The following is a 6,291-nucleotide window of genomic DNA, read 5'->3' as shown; positions in this document are numbered from 1 at the left end:
TATGGATTGAACTTTCTTGACTTCTAGCCTGATGGTAACATGAGTGCCCACCATGTCTTCCAAGTAGTTTAGCAACTATTCCTTACATATCAATGTACTTTCCATCGATCAAGGCGCTTTGTCTTTATGCATTCAAATGAGAACTCATAGAACTCACATACATAATTAACTCAATTGGAATGACATAGAAACAAAATAATGTTAACACGATAGGTTGTAAACCTCAAGTCGTGTGCTAGTGATGATTGATAAGGTTTATTCTTGATTTGTTCTTGAAACTTTTCAAGATCATTAAAACTCCCACTGACCTCTTGACATATATGATTCTTTTGTCAGAAAACTTTTCTAGACAAAACAAATATTCAAGAGTTAGTGTAGTTCTTATCAAGACAAAACACTTCACATAATTGGTCTTAGTTGGTCTTTGTCTTATCCAAGACAACACAAATTACCAATTTCAAATAAGAAAACCTTTTCCAAATTCCACATTTGATGAGTGTTATAAACCTACTTAAGACTTGTCCCTCAATTCGCAATCTTGGAGTATAACTCTAAGATTCGATATTGGAAAGAAGTATGATTGACTTCTTGATTTAACCAATTCCACAATTCCCGATTCCTCTTCTTAGACATACAAATGTACTAAGACTCACTTAGAGAATCAATTGAGATATGGTTCTTAATCATTAAGACTTATCATAAAACACAATAAAAGGTACTCTCCCTTCTTCTTAGAATAGAGAAACTTTTATCTTTTTGCCTACCTGATTCTTCTTATTCGTTCTGCTATTCATTGAAATTCTTTCAACCAACTCAGAATTACACTTAATCTTATAAGTATAATCATATTTACTAAACTTTAGTAAATCATGACGAATATCTTTATCACTCTTTGTGGTGGACTTGATCAACGCACAACCTAGTGTACTCGATCTCCTAGTCCTTCTCTTGACACTTTGTCAAAGAATTAGTCTAATTTCCAAATATGAAAGTATTCATTCATCACGGAACCAAGTTGTATGATTCCAAGTTTCTATCCAATTGAAACTTGGGCGATGAAAAACTCTCCCTATTTGGTAAATTATTGACATCTTCACAAACATAATTAAGAATCAAATCCATTATTTCTAATAATAGAAACCTTCAAGCATCAATTTTTCATACACGTCATTGTAAGGATAAATAAACAAGACAAAAATCAAAATTTATTTTATTGAGGAGAAACTTGTCCTTACAATGCAATTCAATTGAAAAACTATGTTATTACATATTTCTTAGCAATCTATTCTAACTCCAAGTAGTAGCTCAAGAATCCAATCTTCAAGCAATGCGATCGAAATCCATTTTTCATGATTAAATTCAGCTCACTTCTTCCCTTAAGCCTCCTCTCTTTTCTTCGATCCTAAAAAACATCAAAATGTAATTTTATCACATTATGTATTAAGAATCTAGAATAGGAACTTAAAAGAGTTAGTTAATGGATTTTACCTGAAGCAGAGCCATACTTATTGACTCTCCCATCTCTTAGGTCTCTCAAGTAGTTAGGGCAGCTTTGTCTCCAATGCCCCTTCTCTTGGCAATAAAAACAAATGGACTCCTTTGGCATAGTACATCGGACAATCACAAACTTAGTTCTTTCTGGACTTCCAATGTTGCCAGTGTCCATTGCAGTTTGGGAGTTTGATTCACCAGACAAATTTGCTTGACCAGCATGCCGAATCATTGCTGATTCAGCAGCTATAAGCAAATAGGTGAGATCAATGAGGGTCACGTCGTGCTCCATCATATAATACTCTCTAACGAACTCACTATATTATTCAGGAAGTGACTGAAGAACCCAGTCAACAGCCAACTCACTTGAAATCTCGACACCCAACATGCTTAACCTATCAGTGTGTGACTTTATCTCTAACACGTGTGCACACACAGGTTTCCCATCTTCGTGTTTACTTGCCAAAAGGGCTTGAGTGAGATTGAACTTTTCAAGCCTTTGAACTTGTGGCTTAGGGAGAGCAATTGGAGGAGGTTGAGGAAGTGAAGCATGATCTCTTGTTCCTCGATCATATTGTGGAACATCATATTCATTTGGAAAGCTTGTTCCATGGGATTTAGGAAGACCATGATTGTCAGAACTAGACATCTATAAAACGAGAGAAAATTCAAGTTAAGTTGATTAGAATTCTTGATGTAACACCCAAATAAAACATCAAGCTAGGATCCAACACACTACTCTACAATCTAAAAGAGGGATGCCGTAATCTAGTCGCAGAATATTTGAAGGTAGGTAAATGACGATTTACCAATTTCCACCATGAAAAACGAAAGGAAGTGTAAGTTTTAAATGAATTGAAACTCCTAGATCTTTTGAGATTCATTGAACTTTTCAATGGCATGTTTAATCTCGATTATGCCCTACTATTTGTGACTGGGATGCCGAGGATCACAAACAAGGTGTGAATAACCATACGAATCATGTGGTGCACCCAATACTACTATCACCTAATCAATGTGCTGGTTAGCCACACACGCTCCAATGATCTATGATAAGCATCGAGCCACCCTTCGCTACCAATGTCATCCCCAAATTAGTGTGATGGTTAACCACACACGCTCCACTAACGTTTGACAAGGGTACGAAGTGTAATTCCATGGATTATCATACAATTTCACATTTTGCCTAAAGTAACTAGATTTAGGAATTTATGAAAGCATTTAGTTACTTTGTATACTTCATTATACTTATAATGGAAGGTTTCGTCCTATCCTACCTGTTCGGCTAACGACCCTCCACTAGTCAAGAGTGCGGTGGGTAAGAGTGAATACCCATTCAATCACCATTTTATAGGCAATTTCCTTAAACACCCCTTATAACCAGCTTCGTGAATGAGGTCTATTAACGGTAGTACTGACTTTTACTCATATATATATATATATGCATATATATATATATATATATATATATATATATATATATATATATAATATTAGACCTTTAATGTTACATATATAGTATAGGGTGTATTTTACACTCTTAAAATACTAGGTGGTTTAATTTAGTAAATTATACTTTTAATTTAATTAAATGTAAACCAAAACTTTATGGGTTTATTAAATCTCTTTTAATTATACACTTTAATTAATTAATAAAACCATAAGGGTGTGATTTGAATTTTTCAAATTACTAGGGTTTTAGAATTTAACATTTCAAAATTTAAACTTTTAATCAACTTTTAAATTCCAAAACTTGAGGGCAAGTTTTGAAACTTTTCAAAACATTAGGGTTTAACTTATTTAAATTTCAAAAACAAATCTTTTAAGTTCAAATTTAAACTATAAAACCTAAAGGGTGCAATTTGAAACTTTTTCACAAGATAATTCAAATCTAAATTACAAATAATCAATATTTATCTAATAAAACAAAAGATTATCTAAATTTGACAATTATCTTCAATTTTGGCAAGGATAAACTCCAAATATTGATAAAAATCGGATTTTATTAATATAAAACATTTTAGGTAATTATCTACAGCCAAAACAGGAAGAAAATCGCGAAATATAGCTGTCAGACCCGCTAACTCGTCGAGTTCACCATGGACTCGACGAGTTCAGCCATGGACTCGGCGAGTCCAGCCTCCATAAACACTAATTTTTGATTTTTAAGCAAGAATAATCAACCAAAGCATCAAATACATCAAACAAACAACCCTAGGCTCTGATACCACTGATGGGTTTTAAGCAAAACATCAATCCTATGGTGTACATTCAAACCCTAATAGCTATTGGATCTAGTTTGTCTAATGAACATGAAATTGAATATCCAAAGCTATAAACCCTAGATCTAACATATAATAAACTGAATTAGGGTTTAGAGAATTACCTTTGATTGTTATATAGCAATAACAATCAATTCCTTGCTTTGATTGGCTTCAGAAAGCTTAGTGCCTCAAGTGTTGCACCTCTAATGGAGTCACAAACACCACTAAGCAACTAGATGAAGAAGGAGAAGAGAGGAGGCACCAAAAAACGTCTATAAACCCTAAGGATTCAGTTACCCACGTTTTTGGGGCCTAAGGGGTTCTTTATATACTTGTGTGGGCTGCTAGGGTTTCAGTCAAAACCCTAATGGACAACTTAAACTCTAAGCAGCCCATGGAACCTTCTGGGATAAGGCCATGGGCGAAAATATGATGGGCTCCCATCATAATTTCGTTCACCCCTTGTTCCTTTAGCATTCCTTAGCCCACTAACTCAATTATCCAATAATTGTAGTCCAGTCCCTTATATTTAATTAATCTCTTTTAGCCACAAAATTAATTATCAATTAATTCTTGAATAATATTAATTAAACAATATGATTTCTCTTTTAATATATTATTCTCATAATATATTAATAAATCATATTTAAACCTTTCTCTCCTTAATTCATCCTACATATTCTATGGTGAAGGCAACCTAAAAGGACCATGCTCATAATCGGGTCAAGTACATACCAAAATAGTTATGGACTTAGACACTAATCCAACAATAAAAACTAAAGTGGAAAATGTCGGGAGATGTTGTGCAGTCACGTCGGGCCCTTCCCTTTCGTACCGGAAGTACCTGAAACCATGAACATAAAACCGTAACCACAAAGCAATGAGTTCCCCAAAATACCACATACTGTACATACAATAGAGATTATTATGTGTCAACCATAGTATTACCGTTATTCCATGAACCGTATCATGGTGTTTCTTTACCAGGCCAGGGGCAAAACCCGGGTCTTACAGACCAGTGCCAAGAGCCACCTCCTGGTCTTCCATGAGAGTATCACAATGACAACTAGCATACTACATATAACTGCTAGGGTTTGGTCCCTGGACTTGTATACAAATTGTCGAGAGCCATCTCCACGTCTTTCATACATATGCTAGGGACCACCCCTTGGTCTTCCTATATAACATAAACTAGTGGGCCGACATTGGTGACTTCGACCCCTAAGTACAGTTAGAAGACTCACATGAATCACAATGCAGACTAAGACCTCGCGCAATATCGCATCGACCATAGCTAACTGCTCTCACCGCCAAAAGATGGTTGTTAAACACCTCCTAACAATCCACACTAGGTAAACCCTATGTCCACCTTCTAAAATAGAGATTGACCAAAAGTCAACCCATGCCAAAAGTCAACGGTCAAATCATAGTTGACTTTAGCCAACCGCCACATCGTGGCCTTCACCCAGCCAAACACATATAAAATTCCCAGTCGCCACATCGTGGCGACCTATGGCCACGCCGTGGGCACTGGGTTTCCAACAACTTAATGGACTAAGCTGCTTTCTTCGATTCCAAGAGCTCTAAAGCTCAGATCTGGTCCATACTATGGTCAAAATGGATAAAGTTTTTAACTTTATCCATTAAGACACCTAAAGAGATTAAGATCTCTAACCCTAGGTCCAAAACCCATAATGTCTTAATCAATAAGCACTTAATGCGAAAAAGTCCTTAATCCAAATATTCCAGAAGGGTTTTTGTTAGGAAGTAAAGTGGATAACTAGCAAAAATATAAGCACATAAGACACAATATTTACATGGTTTGGTCAAGGTGACCTACATCAATGGGTAGGAGGAGAGTATTCTTTTATTTTAGAGCTCTCAAATAGAGATTACAAGTACATTTTCACAGAGATTTGCCTATCACTCTAGAACTCAAGTTACAAAATGACCTAGCATGCATCCTTATTTATAATTGAGGGATTAGACCCAAAACCTTAATAGGCCAAGCCCATTGGCCCATAGGCCTATGAATGGAGGCAACCAATCATATTCCACCATGCAACATCTTCCGGAACATTCTTGAGCATCATAGAGGGCTTCTTAGCATACTTGGCTCATCAAGGACCAAGATGGTCCAACTTGCACCATGATGGCGCAACAAGTGTATGGATGACACAACAGGCTTCAAGTGTGGCACAATAGGAACATATATGGCACAACAAGGCCATGCATGGCACAAGAGCATACTCCATGGCTCAACAGGAGTACCCCATGGCGCAAAAGGGATCCTCATGGCGCAAGAAGGAATGCACTTGGCGCAACAACATCCTTCTTGGCCCACCACTTCAACATATGGCCCAACAAGGTTCTGTTTTTGCTCCATATCACTCCTAAGTGCTCAAAACCCCCTTCTGTATGATCCGTTACTTTGTGTGACATCCTGAATCCCATGTACAAATTTCAAGAATTTTATACATCACTTAAGACCTAATCGACGAGTTGGAGGACCCAACTCATCGTGTAGAAACTATTG

Source organism: Lactuca serriola, chromosome 4 (genome assembly GCF_051521515.1).
Source record: "Lactuca serriola cultivar US96UC23 chromosome 4, Lser_US96UC23_V15, whole genome shotgun sequence".
In the NCBI taxonomy this organism is placed as follows: Eukaryota; Viridiplantae; Streptophyta; class Magnoliopsida; order Asterales; family Asteraceae; genus Lactuca; species Lactuca serriola.
Note: the sequence above shows the minus strand (reverse complement) of the source record.